The sequence below is a fragment of the Mastigoproctus giganteus genome, chromosome 4 (assembly GCF_048544385.1).
Source record: "Mastigoproctus giganteus isolate SK-2022 chromosome 4, ASM4854438v1, whole genome shotgun sequence".
NCBI classification, from domain to species: Eukaryota; Metazoa; Arthropoda; class Arachnida; order Uropygi; family Thelyphonidae; genus Mastigoproctus; species Mastigoproctus giganteus.
Window position 1 is genome coordinate 176,006,834 of NC_143578.1, and position 24,133 is coordinate 176,030,966.

General features: G+C 39.2%; 1 protein-coding gene across 6 annotated transcripts in view; it reads right to left on the reverse strand.

Moving 5' to 3' along the window:
- The window catches only part of LOC150087215 (tyrosine-protein phosphatase Lar-like), a 1,652,393-nt gene that overhangs the window by 1,443,257 nt on the left and 185,003 nt on the right, over positions 1-24,133 (reverse strand). The window lies entirely within an intron of this gene.

The window sequence follows — 24,133 nt, forward strand, 5'->3', positions numbered from 1 at the left end:
CCTAATCCATTTCACAAATATACGTGGTCTCAATTCTAATCTCAATGATGTTCATTCCCACTTGCAGTCTGCCAAACCCCATGTACTTTTTCTGACAGAATCTCAGTTATCGGTTGATTCAACTACTGCTCATCTCAGTTGCCCAAATTATTCGCTGTATGATTCCTTTCGGAGGTGGTACTTGTGCATTTGTCCGTTCCGATATTCCCTGTCAAAAACTTGGTAATTTCGAATCTCCTTTTTTCGATCTTCTCTGGCTTAAAATCTCTCTACCTTATTGTGTAAAATTCATCTGCAGTCTCTAACCGTTCTCCCAACTCCACTAATCACTTTGAGCTCTTTGACTTCCCCTCTTTGCAACTTGACTTTCTCCAGTCCAACTTTCCTAACAGTGAGGTAATTTTCCTTGGTGATTTTAATGTTCACAACTCCAGCTGGCTTCTTTTTTCTACTCACACCGACCCAGCTGGTCGAGATGCTGAGGCTTTTACAATTACTAATGACCTTGCACAGATTGTTCATTTACCTACAAGGATACCGGACAATCCTAACCATACAACCAACAGCTTGATCTTTTTCTGAGAAATAACCCTTCTAAGTACACGGTCGAAGTGAGAGGTCCTTTAGGCACCTCAGATCACAACTTGGTGATTGTCTCTTCTCCAATGAAGCCTTTATCTCATGGCTATTCCCAACCTCGAATTGTTTGGCATCAAGAATGCAAAATGGGATAACCTGTGAGATTTCTTTTCCTTCGTCGGATTACTGTTTTAAATCTTCTGATGTCACTGTTTACTCAGATCGTGTCAGTGAAATTATTCTTGCGGGAATAAAATCCTTTATTCCACACTTTAAAATCTCGTCCTTTATCTAAACCTTGGTTTTCCAATAAAAGTGCTAATGCTGTTCAAGAGAAGAACTTCGCATATCGTAATTGGCTTGTTTCTAATTCTTCAGTTTCATTTTCTGCCTACACCAAAGCTCGCAACAATTGTAAAGCAGTTATTAATCAGTCCAAACTAGAGTTTGTACAGGCTAAAAGTAGAAAACTTGCTTCTTGCCCTAATGGTAGCCGAGCATTCTGGTCTCTTGCCAAAGCTGTTGGCCACAATACTGCCCAAACCAGATGGTTCTGTTGTCACTTCAGCCAAGGATAAAGCTGACCTGCTAACATCCCATTTTTCTTCCAGCTCATGTATTAATGATCTTGGTAAAACACCTCCCACCATTCCCAACACGCTCCATTCAATGCCTCCTGTGGTCTTCCGTCAAAACGATATCAGAAGGATTTTGATGAATCTTGATGCTAAGAAAGCTCCAGGTCCTGCTGGTATTTCTCCACTTGTTCTCAAAACATGTGCTCCTGAATTTACTCCTATTCTTTGCCGCTTTTTTTCACTTTCTTATTCCAAAGGTGTTTTTCCTTCTGCTTGGAAATTTGCTCATATCCAGCCAGTTCCTAAAAAGGGTGACAAATCCCTCCCATCCAATTACTTCTACTCTTTCAAAAGTAATGGAAAAAGCAATTAACCGCCAACTCTTAAACTACCTAGAAACCTTCCGTCTGATCAACGATCACCAGGATTCCGTCAGTGTCGATCCACTGGTGATATTCTGGCTTATGTTATCCATTTATGGACTAATTCAATGGAAAGGTTCGGTGAAACACAAGTAGTTGCTCTTGACATCTCAAAGGCTTTTGATCGTGTTTGGCATAAAGGTCTTCTAAACAAGCTTCCATCTTATGGTTTGCCAACTGTTTTTAGCAATTAGTTATCCAGTTTTCCTCTCTGATCGCTTACTGAGGGTGATGCTAGATGGCTCTCTGTCTTCTAACTTCTCCACTAATGCCGGTGTCCTCCAAGGTTCAGTTCTTTCCTCCACTCTTTTCCTCTTGTATATCAATGACCTTCTTCCATTGATTGGAAATCCTATCCATAGTTTTGCCGATGATAGCACATTGCATTCAACTTTCCATTTTGAGAAACCTTGTCCTGCTCAAATCAGCTTCAACTTTTCGAAAATCTGCTACGAATTCCTTAAATGCCGTTCTCCAGTTAATTCTCCAGTGGGGCAAAGACAACTTAGTTTATCTCGCAAAAAGGATTGTTCTGCTCATATGCTTATCTTTGGTGACACTTCCATTTCTAGGAAAAATGATATCTGTTTTGAGGATTACCCTGACTTCTAATCTCTCTTGGCACAAGCACATTACAAATATTGCTTCCTCTGCATCTAAAAAAAAACCTTGGTTTTCTCTTTCGCTCTCGGCATTACTTTTCTTCCAACAGCTGTTCACTCTTTACAAATCGCAAATCCGCCCAACCATAGAATATTGTTCCCACATCTTGAGTGGTACCCCCAAAACCTCTCTCAAGCTTCTTGATTCCGTTGAGAAGAGGGCAGTTAGATTAATTAGTGATTCATGTCTAACAGAGTCTCTCCACTCGCTGTCTCAGACATTCTGTTTCTGCTGCATGCCTCTTCTACCGATATTTCCATGGGCACTGTTATTCTGAAATGGCTTCTATAATTCCCGCTCTCTCTTTCAAAACAGTCCGAACACGTACTGCCACCTGCCAACATCCATTTACTGTCCAAATTCAAACTCACAGAACCAACTTTTCATCTTTCTCGTTTATTCATTAAACTGCCGTTTTCTGGAACAAACTTTCTTCTTACGTATTTCCTGAAAATTACAGTCTACAGAAGTTAAAGTACAATGTGACAAATATCTTCTTTTGTCTTCTCAACTTCCAACCCAAGCACGGTACTAAGTACTATAGGTTCTAATACCTGTCGTGTTTGGGGTTTACATTAAAAAAAAAAAAAAAAAACCTTAACCCTCCCTTCCCCACATCCTTATTCCACTTTACCACAATCCTAATATATGCTGCATATTAAAATAAGCTTTGCTAAAAATTTAATACTACATATTATACACATTAATTTTCGGAGCAGATGCTATTTTAACTATGCATAACTTAATCGTCTTAATCACACGTACTGCTAGGACTAATTTCATGGCTGACTCGAAATTCACTGGTGAAAACAATGAATTTAAGCAACACTAATTCGGAAAAATGCAATATACGACTATGAAACGCTATGTCATAAATAAAACTACATACTTTTAATCCCCAGAAGAATGGCGAGTGGCGATTTATTTATTACTTTCGGGCTACTAATGGGTTATCATTCTTCCAGCAAGTTCGTTGTATAGCAATTTCGGTGAAAATTGCTATAACAGTTTTCTCTACTTCTTTCATTCAAAAAAAAATTCATATTATTTCCTAATAAAGATTAAAGCTAGAGCTGTATATTTGCATTTAATTTTTTATTACCCTTTTTTTACCGACTTACTCGTATATATACACACATTGTTTCTGATATATTTACATTTCAGGTTTCTCCTTTTTCGCTCTACATATTTCCATTGTTGAGTATACTTTATTTCTTTATCCTTACTTAATTTTCCTCTAGTTTTCCCCACTTTCTCTATCTCCATTTTTATCTTTCATCTAGATTGCTTGTCCCCCTTCTGTAACTATAGATATATGTGTAAAGAAACTGAATTGTAACCTACCAGGGAAGGGGGGGAAACACTACTGTAAAACTTTAGGAAGGAAAAGTGTACAAAACTGGAGGTGAAGTTGGGGTATGCGTTGGAAAGAGAAAGAGAAGAATAAGTAATCACTTGCTCGAAACACCGAACACCTAAGCATTAGCATCGTTTAGCAAGAGGCTGTTCATAACTAATGGCTGACTTTTCCCATCATCAGCAGATGAGAACTGTTAATAGCTGTTCGTGCCCATTATTTATCTGCTACCGTATACCATCTGACAGGGCGATTAAAATGCTCGAGTTAGCCCAGAACGTCTCTGAACTGCAGCCACATAAAAGCCACAGCACTGGAAGACTTTCACTTTCTCCCTGATAGATTAGTCTCGGTCTTCCATGGGCTACAAGTGTCGGGTGATGTCGAAGACAGCCTGTGTCTACTGCAGATGTTTGAGTAATTTATTATAAATGCGGTTTAAAATGTTCACGTTCCGCAGTTCCGGCACTTTGGGGTGGAACCAATGAGGGACAAACACCACAGAGGAGGTCATTTATGAAAATCCTTTGTCAATCCCTAAATATATTCTTAAATCGATCACTACATACAAGCATTTATAAAATTACCTAATCCACTAATAAAACCCCGCAACTTAGTCTTTTAATAATTATCAAATTTGCATAATAACAAAAATATTTTAAATGGAATGCGAATAGAAATAATAATTAATCGAAATGACTATGCAGAATATTTATTTTTCATTTTCGATTCATTATGATCGTACTATCCTTATAACTGTAAAGAAACACGAATAAATAACTCATATGTTGTAGGGGTGTCTATAACACTTAGAAACCTGTATATTTTATTTAAAAGTAAATAAAATTGGGAAAAAAAAAAAATTAAATGTATATTTTCTGTAAGCCGGATCAAAAGTATGTGAAATTTTTATTATATAATATCAGTGTAAATACACCATAGTTAACCCATAAATTTGAATTACATAAGTAGTGTAGAAGGCATCGTTTTAATTGTATCTCATATTGTGGTTGCCTTCACAACGAACGAGAAAGCGGTATTGCACTACTTCAAATAAATAACGCTTCTCTAGTAGAAAAGACTACTGTTCTTTATTTTCAGAGGATACCACCACCCAGACGATCGTTTCGAAGCTACTGGGCTTCATCATCAGTGGGCGGGCAGGTACCCTGGTAGTGCAACATGCCATCACAGTTGCGAAGTTATATCCAGAATATGAGAGATGCCAAAGGGTGTTGGTAAAAATGTAATTTGAAAACGGAATGCACAAGGCATAATTCTTATGGGTTTTGGTAATTAACTATATAATATCGATATTATATAATATCGGTTTTGGTAATTAACTACATAATATCGGTGTAAACGATCGTCTGGGTGGTGGTATCCTCTGAAAATAACAGTAGTCTTTTCTACTAGAGAAGCGTTATTTATTTGAAGTATAGTGCAACACCGCTATCTCGTTGTGAAGGCAACCACAATGAGATACAATTAAAATAATGCCTTCTACACTACTTATGTAGTTCAAATTTATGGGTAAACTATGGTGTATTTACACCGATTGTATATATTATATAGTTAATTACCAAAACCCATAAGAATTATGTCTTGTGCATTTCGTTTTCAAAGTTAAATTTTTATGTATATATGCAATACCCTACTAGCGCAGACACTGTTCCGGAGTGACACAGGCAATGATGAATAAACGGATTTTCAGTTTTTCAAGAGAAACGGAGAACATCAAATAAGTGGAAAAACCACTTTGCAATAGACTACATATGCCTTGCATTGCGTGTGCCCTCAGAAGTTTCCGAACTCTGCTCATCCAGTGCAGAGAGAGAAAGAGAGGGAGATCCCACTCCATCCGGGATGTGAAAACACGATTCCGTGGTAGGATAGATTTGTATACATATTCGGCTTTGTTTAAAAGAAAATTAACGCCGGGAGCAAAAAAAGCTTTTTTTTTTTTTTTTTTACGTAGACGCGGGGCCCCACTAGAGGCCATGGCGGCTAAATTCCGGATGAACCACACACCAACATAACCCCACCCACAATTGTTGAAGTTAAACCTAAGAAAGGCACCTGGGGTGGACATGATCTATCCAGGTGTATTGGGGGAGGTAAGCGAACCCTTGGCCGTAATTACGGGAGCAACTCTAAATTCAGAGGAGGTCTCCGCGAACTGAAGATGTGCGAGTTTGTCCCGATTCACAGTGTCACAGTGGGAATCTGGGGGGGGGGGGGACGCGAGTGGTTACGGACCCGTAAGTTTGACTTTTGTTCCAGGGAAAATAATGGAGTCACTTGCAAAAGAGGTAAGAGATAGTGCAGGATCATCTAAGCAAGTCTGCAATTATACTTCAGACACAGAATGGGTTTGATTGGATACTACGACGTGGTCACAAAGGAGCTGAATGCAAAGAACGGTTTTCATATCATGTACTTGGATTTCAGGAAGACTTTTGATACTGTTGTATATAGAGAACTGCTGTACAAATTGGAGTAGCGTGGCATTGGGACAGGTTGCTGCTATGGATGGAGGGGATGGTTCAGTGAGAGAAAGTGGTAATCAGTAGACATTGCTCTTCGTGGACTAATGTTATTAGTGGAGTCCCCCAGGGTTATTTATCCTTGCTACGGTATATTTATCCTTGCTACGGTATATTTATCCTTGCTACGGTATATTTATCCTTGCTACTGATGAAGGCATATCAGGTTTATTGCCCAAGTTATTAACAACAGTAATAATTATAGCAGTACCGGACCACATCAATTAAACAAATTAATTCTCTCTAGAAGTAAATATAAAAGTATGCTAAATTGATGAAAACGGGTTTGCAAACCTTTGGAAACAGATAAGAAATGGTAGCATGTAAGTAGCTTGTACTAAAAAGACAAATCATACATTTAACAGAAACATCATTCGAAATGACCTTCAAAACATAGATCTATTCTATGCACATACTTCTCCATAACCAATATCAAGTGTAGATCTGTACATAGACTTCTGATAGGGTTAATGTCTCCCAGTATTTGTCTTTGGACGGCAGAGAAATAAATATTTTTGGCAATCTCACATCTTAATTGAGTTTATACAAAACACTGAGCTCTTTTCAGCATTAATCACAATTCATCTCTCTTAATACCCCCTCCCTACCTTTCCTTTAACTCATGATTGTTACTACTAGTACCACCACTAATATAAAATAACACTAACAATACCGTACTTTACGATATACTTACTCGTAGTAATACTAGGTGGTAGATGACTCTCATCAACCACTTTACTTATTGGAAGAAGTCGTGAAATCCTCCCTCCCTCTTCTCCTTCAAACCCATGCACGATACTACTACTAGTAATAACATTAACTAGTACCACTAATAATATAATACTAACACTAGGTGGTAGATGATTTTCATCAACAGGTGCAATACCAACACTGCTTATTGGAGGCTTTAAGTGGTGAAATCCATGTTTGGTCAACAGAGCAGCGAATTTTCCGGAATCCCCTCCCTCCCCATTAAACGTACAGTACTATAGTTTTGTAACCTTTCGTGTTTTAGGTTTTCATAATTCAAAAAGTCAGTAAATGTGAGCGGAATTGGGAATGTGTGTTGTGTACTCGTGTAAACAGATGCTCCCTCCTGACCATGACTGCATGGGGGCAACCATCTTTTGGAAGCTCCCTCGTGCCTGTGCTAATGCAGTGGTGATGCCTTTTCCTCAGCGGCATGGTGTGGGACGTTGACTGGTTCCAGCTGGTCTGGAGAGCGAAGAATATCGCTCGCCACGACTAACTCGGCAAATTCTCCCACATAGTGCCGTCCAGCCCCACCTCCAAACATCACCCATCCCGTCCTAATTATTTTCGCCTGGTGGGACCTACCACCCTAATTCTCTGTTCTGCCTCTTAAGTCATTCCCCCAGAAAAAAGGTGGTTTGCCACTGCAGGGATGCCCCTCCATCTCCTTGTTCTTCCTATTTCCAGGTGGAAGCCTTCCTATCATCCACCTCCTGTGCCTTCCCCTTTTGTCCCAAACTCAAACTGTCACCCTCATGATAACTTTCAGATCTTTCTTCTTTCATTCATGCTTTTACTCCTTCCATCTCCTCCTGTTTCGTCTTATTTTTTCCCTATCGGGGCCCTCCCTGGCAAGCTCAGGCGACATTCAGGATTTGGACCCGCCAGAGTAATCATACGTCTACTTACCTAATACCCTGATCTACCTCCCCAAGGTAATGAGGGGTAGGGGGTGCCTTGCTTTCCAAGCGGTCCGCGGCTAAGAGGCCAAATTAACGTAACAACACTACACTGCACAAACCCAACAGTTATACATACACAATCTGGACTTCACAGTGAACTGCATACGTCAGAGAGAGATACTACGCGTAGTGCCGCCAAACAATTAACACTGTCATCAGGTAGCAGTAAAAAAAAAAAAAAAAAAAAGTCGACAATACTTTGATTATAAGACGGCTATATCCCTTTAGCCCCTACATGGTACAGTTTCTGATGCAATGTCTCTATATGCAAGAGCAGAGCATGACACTCGATAAAATCGCATAACAGACCAATCCTCCTCCCAGACGATAACTGAGAGGCGAGCTCACTGATATCCAACCGGAAGATGATTATCGTTATATATGGACAAGTATCTCGTGCACGCCAGCCTTCCTTCGGTATTCCCATACAGCCACGTTCCGTGTTTATCAGAGTAGGACCAATAACTGAAGAACCGGAGTCAGAAGTCCCACGTATATCAGCGACGAGTTGACCAAAAGGGAGATAGGAGAAAGGCCCAAGTGCTGTCCAGCGAAACAAACATGCCACAACTACAGTGAAGCAATTGGATTGTCCATGTTGAAATGAGCGGTGCTGTTGTTGTTGTTGTTGTTGTTATTTGGTTTTTAGGAGCATTAGCAACTAAGGCCATATTGCTCCGGGGATATGCGGTTGTCATTCCCTGACCTTTCCGCATCCTCCGTAGTTAGTGGTCACGGGCTCGGACCCCAGTCTAATCAAGAAGCGTGTGCTACGCACTGCTTCTCCTGCCCACCTGGCTACGGAGGTGCCAATGAGCGGTGCAATTCTCCAACCATTTCAATGTGGACCATACGTTAGACAGCAGCATGGATAGATTATCACTGCGGATGGCCCAACCCAGTACTCCTGGTACGGCCTGTCAGAAGTAAACGTGTCACAAAGAGAAGAGTCGGCACAGAAGCAGTCACTGGATAGTGGATGACTAGAAATGGATCGCCTGGTGTGATTAACCACATTTCCAAATGCACAATGCAGAGAGACCATAAGGTGCGGTGTATTAAACATGGAATGCTTGGACCACACTGCATCCCCCAGTTTCTAAGTGTTCGATAGATCCAGTTGCCAAATGGTCCGTTTTACGACGTCGATTGGAATAGAAATATCATAAAAGTACGACGGCTGTGCGAAGAATGGAGAAATCGTGGTTCCGCGAACATTTATAAATAAATAGATGTTTGCAGAACCAGTCCAAACACCCTTGGGGCATCCTGTTGAAATATGACTTGATAGTAGTATACACTGAATTAGCTGAGCACTAGAAACAATCCAACAGCAGGAGAGAGAGAGAGAGAGAGAGAGAGAGAGAGAGAGAGAGAGAGAGAGAGAGAGAGAGAGAGAGAGAGAAAAAAAAAAAAAAAAAAAAACAGGCAGCTCAAGGTGACTCATTAGGCTTTCTCTCCCATAGAGCTAGTATGGAGTGGGGAAGTCACTCACGTACCTTCCCACTCCGTACTAAGTTATGGAAGAGAAAGCCAACTAAGCCGCTGTTGTTTTTCCCTACCATGGATACACAGAATCACACTTGCCATTAATGAACATTAAGATTTCGCTCGCTATAGCAAGAAACAAGCTGCATAAACGCGATTTTATCATCAGCAATCTGTATACAGTTTGCTGATGATAAAATCGCGTATACAGGTAATTTGAAAACATTAACGCAGCTAGTTCATGTTAAATTACCGAATTAAATAAGTTCATCTTCTGTTAATACCCAATGCTGCTACTCATCACATTACCGAACGGTTAAAAAAAAAAAAAAAAAAAAAAGCAGCCATTTTCAATCCAATGAAGGATGGAAGCCTCTCCAACAATTCATGTTGAATGAGCATTACGGCTACTTCAATATGCAACATAACATCAACGTCTAATAGGACTGAAGACGAACGCACTTTTATTTCACGCTTTACAATTATACTTCCTACCAGTCCAACTCTTTCAAAATCTGGAGTTACCGGTAAATTATTTCCTTTCAATTAATAGCACTAGCTAATATGATTTTTACCTACACTAATATACGAGCTGTTCGCAGTCAATTTTCATGCTTAGATGATTTAAAAAATAATTCTCAAAATAATTTCACATCACTTCACGATTTCTACATATACAGTTTTTTTTTTTACCCATAAGTATTTCTTACTACAATTAAGGGAACTAGATATGCAATTAATCTGTTGTATTACTTGTACATAATAATGTTTGCATGATGGCAGCAATGTTGGGGGAAACTAACACGTTCCAACTTGTCTGTCTGTCTGCCTCCGACCTCTTCCTTTCAGTAACGCAGACAGTAGAGGTGACTAAATTCTACTACGTATGTGAAGGGTTTACAACAAAAACTTAGGAGGAAAATCCACAGTATTACTAAAAGTGCATGGTCTTTGTACCCTGGTTACAAGATTGCTGGTCAGAACAAAACTTGGGCTCCGCAAATCTGAGGATGCGGCTAACTGGGAAAGTTAAACGTATGCTTTTGATGTTCCTAAGATGGGGCGAAAACTGCACAACCACGTTTACAATTACTATTTCTGCATGACAAAAATATCAGGGACGTCCAAAAAACGCAGAAGCCACATAAAATATCCTAACATATAATCTGCAATAAGATCTGTTCCATATAATGAAGACCTGCCGATACCAGATCCTCAAAAACCATGGAATAAAAGGCACTGATGAATGCAGCGATGTCGGACAATCCACTTCACCAGATTTGTACTACAAACCAACTACAAAATTATGACGCGCGCCTGACTTAATATGATATGGTGAGATATATATATATATGCTGATGATAATAATAATAACAATGATGATCATATTTCGAGGTAAACTCGACTATAGAACACCAACAAATATCAAAATTGAAGGTAAACACATTCCACATCTAAAATACTTTGGCATCCTCCTGGATGATCGACTAAATTTTAAGCCAAATTTCAATTGTCTTATAAACATCAAGAAATCTACAGCTGCTATTAAGAGAATTACTAGTACTGAGTGGGGGGGGGGAGGTCTAAACAGGAAAACACTGCTTCTTTATTTATAATGCGGTGTTCATTCCGACTGTTTCCTTTGCGTCCGGAGCCTGGTTCCAGAGGGCTACTCTAGTAAAACTACAACCTAAACTGAGTTCCCTACAGCGATCCATACTTCTTGCCATGCTTTGGGAATGCAGAACAGTATCCTCCGCTGCTCCACAGGATCCAGTCTTTCCTAGGGCTAGATAAAGGCCTTTCCTACAGATTAAATCATTCTATTCCAACTGAAATTTTAGGCATTACCTGCGATATAACAGTCGATATTAAAAGAGAAAAATGTGGCATCTGGAAAGAACTAGTAAACATCCCGCAAACTTCCTACATATGGGGATACTAGTACTACAGGGCAGGTTACACGCAAGTCACATTTGCAACAAAGAAAAATGTAAACTGTTGGTTATTTACAAATCTATATACCGTCTACCTCTTAACATGAAACGGATCCATAAACTAAGTTATTCCAATTAGGCCTCATCAACACTAATATTTGCTCTTGTGGTGAAGAAAAATGGTCTCGTATTTATTATTAAATCGTATCACTGCAACAATTATTCTGATTCAAAAAATAATTTACGGAATTTTGTGATAGGTTATTCTGAAGGTAATTAATCAGTTTTTATTGAAAACGCTGCATACTTTCAAGCCATACAGAAATTATCTACTGAAGTTTTCAACAAAAGTAAATTAATGCTTCTGGCACTTCTACAATAAATTCAAGCTACGGTTTGTCATTGCCATCTATACTACTTCATGTTATTATGATACTCATATCTACTCTTGCCATGGTGACTCTTATTTCATGCCATAATTAACTGGATGTTTCATGCCTAAGCACGACCATTTATTAAAATCCTCTGCATGTTTTCGTAGATCTTGGATACTTTCTACTGATGGCCTTAAATGTCGAATTTTGAATGCTGACTACTTCATTTGGCCCTACCTGGATGTGTTTCACATCTTAGTCTGGTTACAAACTTATGTACGAAATCCTGGCAGTTCGGTTTTTTTTCCCTTCAATTATATATACATATTTTTTTCTTTTTATGATTGTATGTACTTTTTTTCCTATTAAATATACTTTATTATACACGTTTTTCTTTTTCTATGATTGTGTACTTTTTTTATTATTAAATATACTTTATTATAGACGTTTTTTCTTTTTTTTTTATTTATACATTATTAAATGAATTTTTCCTTATTTTATATATATATATATATACACATTTTTTTTTTTTTTTTTTTTGAAATGCTGGTACCCTTAGTCTGGGCGGCTACGATTTCGCCCATCAAGGCAGACAGTGATTGTAATGCCTGAGGTTCACGTTTCACGCTTAGTTGTGGCCTACTCTTCGTGGTGCAGAAGGACACTGGGCAGGCTTTCCAGGTGATCGCTTTCCTGGTGACTAAATGGCTAGAAACGACACAACACACACACACTGCACAAACCTTACGCTACACACATTTCTGGCTTTTTACAGAGATCTGTATTCATCACAGTATACCAAGGTGGAGATGAATTGACGTTCTGGAGCAGCTGAACATAAGATATGTCTCACTTAATTAATGAAGAAGTGAATGACGTTCGTGATTTAAACTTATCTAAAGAGCAAACAGAACTCCTTAGTTTTAGGTTACAACAGGGGAAGTTACTTAAAGCAGGAAATAAAATTATATAAATCAAAAAGGTCAAAGTGTTTTCAATTTCGTTAGGGAAGAAATTCTGTAAATATGTTAGTACTTATCTGAACGAATTAGGTATCGAACACAATCATAATGAATGGCATAAATTTAATGATGCCACAAAATTAAGTTTAAAAGAGGTTAGGTTTTGCTACAGAAAGGAAATGCATTCCCATCAATTGCTCTACATCATGCTGTTGACTTGTAAGAAACAAAAGTATGTCCGAGATTCCGAGTGCAATAAAGTACTATGACTTTTCTTGGAATGTCTCCGGTGTTCTTAAGTTAATTGGATTACTCACTGGTATACAGGGAGGTTTCACAAAATGCTTTTGTTTTTTACAGTTTGCGGGACGTGCGTGCAACAGAAAAACATGCAGCATTGAGAAAAGAGACAGGAATTTTTACCAGGGAGAAGTGATATAAAATAAGTTCCACTGGTTGATTCAAAAAAGTTCTTTCACCTTTGTATACAACTTGGATTAATGAAGAATTTTGTTATGGTTCTGAATAAAGGAAGTGTTTCTCACTTTAACAGATGCATAACTGAAAGAAAGAAAAATAATTTTCATTGGACCTCAAAGATATTTGAAACAAAGCTACTTCTTACTGAACTAACAGTTTGGCGATCGTTTAAAGTAGTTTTGTATGGAATACTTGGAAGGAAAGAAGATAATTTTGAATCTCTGGAGTCAACTTTACTGCAATACTATAAAGATATATGCTGCAGTATCTTTGAATATTCATTTTCTTCAATTTATCTGCTTCTCTTTCTTTCTTCCCCATCAAAATTTGGCAGGTGTGGGTGACGAGCAAAATGAATGCTGTCAACAGGACATATCCACGATGGAAAAGTGGTACCAAGTTTTCTCCAATGCTTTCCCCTCTTAAGAAAACCAGTAGCAATCTCCCATGATGGGAGATTATTGCGATTTCTTTTAAGAGAGAAAGCAAAATGGACCATAAGAAAAACTCTTGCGGCACACATTTCTAAGAAATAGAATGTCTGTAGTACATTATATGTTTGATAAAAATATTTTAAAATGAAATATGTATTATTGTATGATATTTAAAATTGATCGTTCATTAAATTCCTAATCTAAGGCAATTATTTTGCATGAAGCAATGGAACTACTTAAGATTCACTATTAAAGGCAAAATATTTGCCTTAGTTTATGCTATTACACATCATCAGGCATCTCTCATTGTGGACTTATACTTCATACCTGAGTTGTCACGACTGCAACAACAGGGTACCTGCCCACCCACCGATGAGTAAGCCAACAATCTTCGAAACGGTGCCGTCTGGGTGGTGATATCCGCCGAGAATAAGTAACATTAGTCTTCTCCACTGGTGAAGAGTTGCTTATTCAAAGCAATGCAATACTTCGGCAACTCGTTGCGAAGGTTGATTCACAATATGAGATACAATTAAAACGATGCCAATTATCGACTTGAACAGTTCACTACGAACGAAACATGGTGCAAAAGCACTGATCGTTCAATAATAAAGTTCCTAATGCATCTGCAACTTCTGCTCCGGAGGTACGAAAAAAAAATAATAATAATAATTTCTCTTTTGTTGACTAATGTTATTTTCTGTACATTTCAAAATATACATCGACCTTAAAAAAATGTCTGAAATTTTAAAGTCAACTTACACAGCGAGTACAAAATCGTAAGCTTGAGTTAAATGCATGTGCTTTAGGTTGGAAAAAAAAAATAAATAAATAATACCGATATATTTATTATTTTCAACATATACATTTTTACCTGCTGTGATTAAAATAGTTGTTACAGGCGCAACCCTCCTGATGATGTCTAGAGCATGGGACTACATCTATTGTGGCCTTACAGATTTTGTTTGTAAAATTACCAGTACATTACGAGACCGAATACAGATGAAATATCATCTGTAAAAAGCACACCCTGCTTCCTTGGAAGATGTGCAGCTTGATTTGAGTGTGTTTTTTTTTTTTTTTTTTTGGCTTCTGAAAGGAAAAGACTGCGTTCCATCTACATTGAAAAGTGGCAAAGAGATTGGAATACCTCAGATTTTTACCTTTAGTTAGTTCAAGAAGAAAGAATTTTTATGAATTTTTAAAGAATTTTTCTCCAGGATTGCATGGCACATTCCTGCTGTCGGGTCATGGCGGCAGCATTAATAGCAAACTGTTTAAACTAAGAGTGTCGCTTACCGCACTTTGTGGTGCTGACGAGAATGTGGATCATATCTTACTTGTCACTACTATTTGAACTATAGACAAGAACTTCAACTTATTGCAGGACTCTTCCCTAGTAAAAATAAATCCTTACTTTTTCAATCTCAAGGTTGCATTTAATGCTCTTAATACATTTGCCCCATGTGTCTTCAAAAGGAGAAATGGACTTCGATCAGTTGATTAACCCAAGATGGATTGTTGTTCTTGTGACTTTTTGTACCTCAGGGTTGGTGTACTAAAAAGTTACTTCTAACCACGACGTCTCACAATGACTACTTCTATTAAATGGTAACAATGATTTATTATATATTAGAACTACTTTCGGATTTCTACTGCCTCTGAAGATTCTTCTATTTGACCCTTGGGAAGGCTGCTCCAGTGGTTTTCCCCTTTTGGACTTGTATTGTCTGGCTAACTGTTGAAGTCAACTTGGACTGGCTATTGATTGTACATAGTGCATATATTTTTTAATACTGAATCTTGCCCTATTAATGGAGTGTGAGGGGGTGAAAATTGGTCCATGATCTTTGGACACTTTCCTCGAAGAAGACAATGTTCCGCACGAGCTGTCTTTGCTTGCTGATCCTGATACCAGGTTTGGATTTTTGGTAAGTGCCAGGTCACGCAACATAATACCAGAACAGAGCACAAAATTTACAAAGAAAAAAAACACTACACGCACATGACCGGATTTGTGGCCAAGCCTGCCTCACCACAAGAAGTGTAAAAGCGGCTAATGGGGGAATCCCTGGGGTCCGCCACAGCTACACTTAAATACTTTATTTATTTATATATATATATATATATATATATATATATATTTTTTTTTTTTTTTTTTTTACACAAATATGCATGGTTGCTCAACTTCGTTGGGGGGAAAAAAAAGTTAATGGAACTTGTCCAGAATTATGGAAGCGCAAACACGCTTCCACTTTAAGGCACCGTTTACTGAGAAACCAATTTGCAGTGCAATGCTTACCGGCAATAAGGAATAACTTAGTTAGATAATTAGCGTCCCTTGAGAACACATACAGCAACAATAAGAGAGATGTCATGTAGTCGTCGTCGTCAGCTATGCCTATAGATTTTCGTTTCGTGATTATCAGATGAACACTGCATGCGCATACTGCTGTGTGCAGTGTAATAAAATGTCACAATGTAAACTTTTCAAAGAGCCATATATAACTGAATTAAAAAGTAGACACCTGTTCTTAATGCAGATTTTATTGCAACACACCATTATGAAAGGCTTGTATAAAAAGGAGGGGTCAACAAATAACGGCGAATTTAAGGCAAAAACTGGAGATCGACTTATATACCAAAATATATGGTGTGTATATATATCTATTTCAGATATACACATACATAGCACCACTATCAGAGTCACATCCATAAAAGGGCATCCTCTAAAGCAAAAGGACAAGTTACGTAGGTGATAACTACCGCCGTGCTAACTCGACTACCTCCTTAATTAAAACACGCCTCAATACACAGCACCACAACGGACGAGAAATGTTGATTTGTTGCCGTATACGGTTGAGTGCAGTTTACGGATTGTTAATACAGCTGCTTCGGCGGCTTGACACTATTAGCCTTCGTATCTATTCCGTGCACACCATCCCACCGCTTTACACTACATTACCCTCATTGCAGCGACGAGAAACACGCAATGCTACGAAAGTATGTACGCTAAACCTTCTTCCCTTAGTTCACATGCAGAAGGTGCATGAGCTAAACGTGTGCAAAGAGGGGGGGGGGAGAAAACAGTTCACATGCAGAATGTGCATCAGGTATGTGCAAAGTGGAGAGAAAAACACTTAAAACGAACGCTATTGGTATTTTAATTATTCGCAGCATTCCGTAAGATAAAAAAGAGGCAAGTGTTTCAAAATGCCTCCCGGAACCATCTTTCCAAATTGAACTATACTTGTAAATGGTTGCAATAATATAACTACCAAATGGTTGGGAAAAATTAAAATAAAAAAACTCTTAACCCTAGTCCCAAGACTACACCGCTTAAGATCGGATTCGAAAGAGTATGAAAGAAGAATGTTTCGGTGGTGTATGAAATTAGGTTAGCGGCGGAGATTAGGTTACAGGCCAAATAACTCTGAAATACGAGGGGTTGTCAAAATTTGAGACGGACAGAGTATACATGTACAGGGTGTTTCAAAAATGATGGTCAATAATTTAAAGGTGAAAAGTACAAACTAAAATAAGCAAAAAAGTCCCTGTAAACATCGGGCCGCAAATGAACCGTTTTCGAGATAATGCACATTTTCTCTTAAGATCCGCCACTGACTATGGGGACAAACCCCATAGTCAGTTAAGCAAAAGTTTTTTGCTTAACTGACTAGTTAAGCAAAAAAGATATGAATGCTTTTTAACATAAGGTAATCTAAACATAAGATAATACATTTTTAATTTTTGGTTTCAATACGACAGAATTTTACAGATGTTACATTATGTTCTTTCTAACACCCTTTCCTCAACATTAGGTGTGATGCTTCTGGGCCTACCTGCTCGTACTCCACGTGCGAAGCGCCCACGTTCTCTAAGGCGTTGATGTAATCTGATGAGTGTGCGCCTGCTGGGCTGCCTTCGGTGGGGAAATGCTTCTTGGTACAAACGTGCAGCTTCGAGAGTGCACTGCCGTTGGCTTTACCATACATGAAATGCGTATCCGCATAATCTTCTTTGCTGTAACCTCTTTCCATGTTGACTATCCGTTAACAAGTACTAGTATGCCTGCTACGTCTCAGAGCATTGAGAAAGGGGAAAGGAAGAGAATGAGCATAATCTAACCTAAACAAACAAGTCAGTAGTGGATCTCAACTAGAAATGTGCAATATCTCAAACGATTCACTTAAGGACCCATGTTTACTAAGCTTTTTTTTCTTTTTTTCTTTTTTTGGCATATTGTAGTCTGTGTAGTTCACCTTTAAATTATTGACCATCACTTTTGAAACGCCCTGTATAAAATGTATTAATAAATTTACCTAACAGGATATTTTAATAGTTTAAATGTCTTATAAAATAGCATGAAAAAAATTGTATGTTCGTGTCTGATGCAGTTTCTAAAATTTAATTTATTCTTGTATGTGTCAAAACAATGAATATCAAGCAAATTGAGCATAGTTGTGGAATCTAATTTTTAACCAAAGAGGGAAAGAAATCCATGAAAGAATGACTAGTGTTTGGGGAAGTATCACCCAGTAATGCTACGCTTGCAAGCTGGTAGGCAATTTAATTCAAAAGAGATTCTGAGGATGATGGTCCAACATCTAGTCAAACATCTAAAGCAACCAATTCTGAAACAATTGCTATCGTTTAAGAAGGGGGAAAAAAAATTAGAAACAGACGAATTAAAGTGTCTGAACTTGAAAAAGTACTAATATTTTCTATGAAAGCAGTTTAACACTAATGTATAATCATTTGGGAATCTTACTAATCCATATGAGCGGCCTCCGTAGCCGAGTGGTCAGGAGCTGGAGTGCAGTAGCACGCGCTCTTTCAGTAGACCGGGGTTCAACCCCTGACTGCTAAATACGGTCGATCTGCCAACCCGCACTGGACCAGCGTGGCAGATTCCCTCATTTCCCTCAGCATGAATTGTTGAGGAGGCTTCCATTCTGCAGTGGGTTGATAATGGCTGCAGTTAACTTAACTAATCCATATGGTAATCCAGTGGTTATTACTTTCAAGTCAATTACATAACCACGTATAAAACCAGATATACGAGTTTTTGTATTAAAGTTAGTTGCCTAAAGACGTCATACTTTTCATAAAATTAAAGAAATCTTTCCTTTGTGCAGAGTGAGAATAAAATAAGCAGAAATCTGTGATGCAAAATTAATTTCGAAATAGACTGACTGATCCCAAAAATTTAGTCATCAACAAATTTAAGAATTCATGGCTACTTGGAAACTTGAGAGAATGTTTTAAAAAGGCAATGTCCTATACACTTTAAAGCAAATTAGGCCCAATGAGTTTTATATAACCACAATTATTATTGGAAGATTCGCAGCAGTACTTAAACGACAACATTAAAAAGTTACAGGCGCAACAGCTGTCAAACTTTAATTCAAGTTTAAACAAACTAGAAGCATTAGTTTAGCCATATAGTGCAACGAAGCATTAGTTTTTGCTGCACCAGCCAAACAATTAAATAAAATATTATTAACTAATTTAAAATAATAATAAATAATTACTAAAATAAATTACCTATTGACCTTCTCCTCACGTAACTACTCGGTTAACCTTTCAATTCCCTCAAGCTAACACGATGACGGCAAGTTATTTAATAACTCGCAGGCTAAAAGAGAGAGAGAAAAAAAAAGAAAAAAACGTCCCGCAATCCACTATATCTCCCGTAATTTCAAGTTATGGCCCCTAGTCCTGGACTCATAACAGTGAAAATTTCGGCCCATTCGTTTTACTTTCACCTCTCAGAGCCTTATACACCTCAATCAAGGTGTCTACTTCCCAAGCTCTGTAGCCTAGATATTCGAAGTCTTTCCATAAAAGAAAGCGTTTTTGCCGATCTCACCAGGCGCGTTAACCCATTTGGATCCTTTCAAAAAAAAGCAATCTCATTATGGTACTGGTGGGTTTTTGTATGGTTTTAGTTCAACGCAATATGGTCTAAGTCGCTGATGAAACTTAGACCATATTGCGCTGTAAATATTGTCTGTATATTGCATGTTTTCTGTGTTCGATTTTCTGATTGCTGGACGAAAAACCCGAGTTTCCGGAATATATGACGCGGCGAGAATATTTATGGGCCTTTTTCACGTTGTGAAAAAGGCCCATTAAAATTCCTCGCGTCACTGACGAGATTCGAACTCAAGTCTTTTCCACCAAAGTTAGTCTGTGCGCGTAGTACAGTGGTATTATCACCGTACTCCCCCACACCGGTTGGAAAAGGCCTGGGTTCGAATCCCATCGATGACACCAGGAAATTTAATGGGCTTTTTTCACTCCAGGCTTGAGTTAGTCGGTCTCAGGAGTAGATAGGAAACTGGGTTTTTTTCGTCCAGCATACAGGCAAATCGACCAGATAACACGCAATTTACAGACAAAATAAATATATAGGTAGATGTAATTTACAGGTGATCATAATTTGTTTTTTTTTTTTTTTTTTTTTTCATCAAGGTTGGAGAGGACAATGATAACAGCAACTGTGCTACACACGAGGGCCTTTATAGACGGTCTCCATACTTAAATACAGTACCTTACAAAAGTCTCTTACAGGGAATTATGACCTTCCGATATATATATATATACAAGCTAATGTTCCATAAATCGTGCATAGGAACATCATGGAGCCTTCATTTCTACCTGTCTACACTGTATCCTAACTCCTAAATCACTTTCTTTCTCTAGTGTTTTTTTGTTCAACCCTCCGCCAAATGTGGATGCTATTTTCGGGTTACTATTCTTTAAGTGTAAGGCCGTGTAGTCTACTGCATTAAAACATAGCTGCCTCTTCTCTGACCATTCCTGAAGTCTATTTACAGCCTTGCTCGGAGCGTATTACTAACTACTCTACGATCCTGACATTACGCCTTCTACCCCTTTTTCGATGTCATTAACACAATTAAAAATAACACTGGTACACTATTGATTATTTGAAAACTCCACTTCTTACGTTAGCCCAATCTGAAGAATAATCATTAATCAAACCTTCTGCGTCCTGCTTCCACCTTATGATCAATCTAAGGATTTTCTCTATGATATCAACAAATTCTAATTTATACAGTAACATCTCTCATGTGGAATTGAGTCAAATGCTTTGCTGAAATCGTTGTTAAGAATGTCGAAATTAACTCCTACATTAAGCTCATTACTGACTGTAAAAATAGCTAACCAGATTGATTAAGCATGATTTTTCGCTTTAAAGAAAGCATGCTGTGTTTTCTTCAGAATTCCATTTCTATGTAAATGATCCTGTAACGCATTCTTGATTGCTACCGCAAGCATTTACCCTACCATTGAAGTCAGGCTGCTCTGTTGGTAGTTATTCATATCGCTCTTAGAACCACCAAAATATACTACCGATACACTGGCACTGCTCTGACCCAGGGAATGCCTACGGAGTCCAGTGAAGACCTCTATAATTAACGTTAATGGCTCAATGCACTCTCTTTCTGCCTCTTTCTAAATTACAGGTTATATGCCAGCAACTCCAGGAAGGTTACTCGCTTTTAGACTCGAGCGTTTTTCTAATAAAAAAACGTTTTGGAATTTCAATACTGCTTATTTCGAGCTTTCCAGCTTCACTCGCACAGTTTCTCCTAGCCATAAAGAACCTTTCGTCTCTAAACATCAATGAAAAATACCTGATCAATTTTATGTTACCGCAAGAACTTAACAACATTGTTCTAAGTGTGGACAGGCGGTGCAAAGCCTGCAACGACATTACGGGTGGCCAAGGCATCCAGCAGTCTATATAACAGTATAAAGTCCTACCTCAGCAATAGAATAGTGCAGGTAACCAACAAATACCGAAGAGTCACCAGGAATATACTGCGAGGCTGTCCTCAGAGCTCTGTTCTTGGGCCATTTCTTTGGTCCATTGTCTTGGACGAGTTCCTGGGGATGGATCTCGGCGAGGGCAAGCCCCTGGCCTTTGCTGATGATCTCGTACTGGTACAAGAGCCACATTGGAAGTACAAGCCAACTTTACATTGGGAAAACTTCAAGACTGGGCTGCCATGCACAAATTAACAATCTCCAGTGAAAAAACAAAGTTAATCCTTCTAAAAGGAAAAGCTCCAAATCCGACGGCCACCAATGATGAAAATTAACAACATCCCGATCCGTCTCTACACAGAAATCAAGTATCTGGGCCTGTATCTGGACGCCAACTTATCCTTCCACCCCCACTTAAAATACCTGTCAGCTAAAATCCGAAAATACATTGCAATGATAAGGCGGATTTGTACAGCGGATTGGGGCCTAAAGAATAAAGCTCTATCATTAATATATAAGGCAGTATCATTAATATATAAGTCCCGATTGTGTGCTATGAGGCCTCCATCTGGTGTGAAAAGGCAATCCTGGAAAGGAACAAGCGCAACCTTGATTCCATTCAAAGATTTATGTTACTAACGATTACCAGGGCGTGCTGTACGGTCAGTACCCCTGCATTACAAGTCATTGCAGGATACTTACCTCTCTATCTGGAAGTTGTCAATAGGGTTCTCTTCCAGCACCTGAAGAAGGGAATCCCAACGCAATTGTTAAATCTACAGTTGAATCATGCAAATGACCCTAAGAAGGAAAGAAGAAAAATTGCAGACCACCTACAAAATCTATGGCAAGAAATATGGGACACAACGTCGAAAAGAGCAATCACCAAAAAGGTTTATTCCCTCAATAAGCCTGACTTCCCCAAAGCCTCCTCCCTGGTACTCGCCTGGATTGCAAGTCACCTTCCTGCTTACATGCCATGGACCGTCCCAGCAAAAATTAACAGCCATGGGAATAGAAAATAATCCATATTGCCACAGTGGTGAAGAGGAATCCTGGGAACACCTTATGTACGAGTGTCCCACTTACGACAACGCCAGACTTCAATTCCTCACAGAGATTCAAGGAAACCCCCGCAATCAGGAGTCAACTTTACTTCAAGAAGAGGCCACATACCTAGCCTTAACACGCTATGCCTAGGCTGTTTTCAATTCTAGAAGAACAAGACTTGCGAAACTCAGGGCAGAACAGAATAATGTACCACCCCTGCGATCCCCAACCGGGGTAGGATAATGCAAGCACCCTGGGTGCAGGATTCACACAGGAGCACCTGCTCCTGTGATTTTCAACTCCTTTCTCCATCCTCTTCCTTAGAGTCGACTGCCTTCCCTATTGGTCCACTCGAACTATTGTTCCCCACATTCTGACCTTTTCTTTCTCTTACTCCCCCATAAAGTAAAATAAGTGTAAAGTGTATTTGGTGTCAAGCGGCACCAGGGGTTTCCCCCATCTCCGCATTGCTTGCATTGTGATGGGTGTGCCAGTTTACTGGAAATGCCAGAGATTCAAAAGTGTATGGATATTGTACATGTGTAGTGTCGTGTACCGTTGTTCATCTGGTCATTTAGCCGCTGGACCCCTACTGAGGCCCAACGTTGCCCCACTTTAGCCCCGTGGAGGCAGACCAGGAAACACCAGTCGACTAAGATTTACTCTGGCAGGTCCTACCACCTAATTTCCTGAGATTTCAGTGGCTAGGACCTTAAAAAAAATAATAATAAATAAATAAAAAAAAATAATAATAATAAATAAATAAATAAATAAATATATATATATATACACACACACACACACACACACACACACATACATAATACACACAGGTGTATATACATGCCACACACAAACATATATACACATATACACACCCTCTATGCGCTTGCGTGGCAGGGAGGCGCTACGAATGAGAGGCCGAAATTAGTGGGTGAAGGTGATTTTAGATTGTGTGGGGCATTGCGTGCAGGTAGAGTTGGGGAGTAGATTGAAGACTGGGGGGGAGGCAGAGACATGGAGCCGATAGAGAAGACAGCTCCAGTTTACAGTGGGGCAAGCCCATGCCCCACCAGAGAGTAAGAATGGGGGTGGCGTGTGGGGGGGATATGGTGGAACCGTCACCTCCCCCACCCGCCGGGGAGGGGTGGAATAGTTGAGCCAGGCAAGGGAGCTGGCTCAGGTCGCCAATACGGCGTGCATGCAGAGACTGCGATTTGTTCATGTGGCATTTGGTATAGACTAGTAGGATTGATCCGCTTGTAGGATTTAACTCCTCTTCTCTGATATCCGTGTGAGCCAAGTTTGGTCGCCTATTTGGAGGGTCCATTTCGCTCTTTGGAAATGGACCCGTCCAGTTAAATCAGATTTAAGCATCCATAGGATAATGCGCAGAGGGCTGCTCGCCGCTTTTGGTGTATACTCCGTCTGTAGGTCAAGATTGAGTATTCAAGAAGCAAATCCTGGTCCATTTGATGCTGGAGATGTAGGTTCAATAAGTCTGTCAATTCAGTGCAGTTAATGCAGCATTTGTTGAGTAGTCGCTCAAAGGACCCATGTCCCGTCCATGGATATTTGGAAGAGTAGGATTTATTGTCCATTAGGGCGGATTCCGTTGTTGTTTGGGAGAATGGATCTGTCAACCAGAATGCAAGTCCGGGTCTTATATTGTGCACGGAGGCTGTGCTTGCTCTTTTGTTTGGAGGTTGCCCTTGGGAGCCATGTCCCGTCGGTGAGTCAATTTGCAGAGA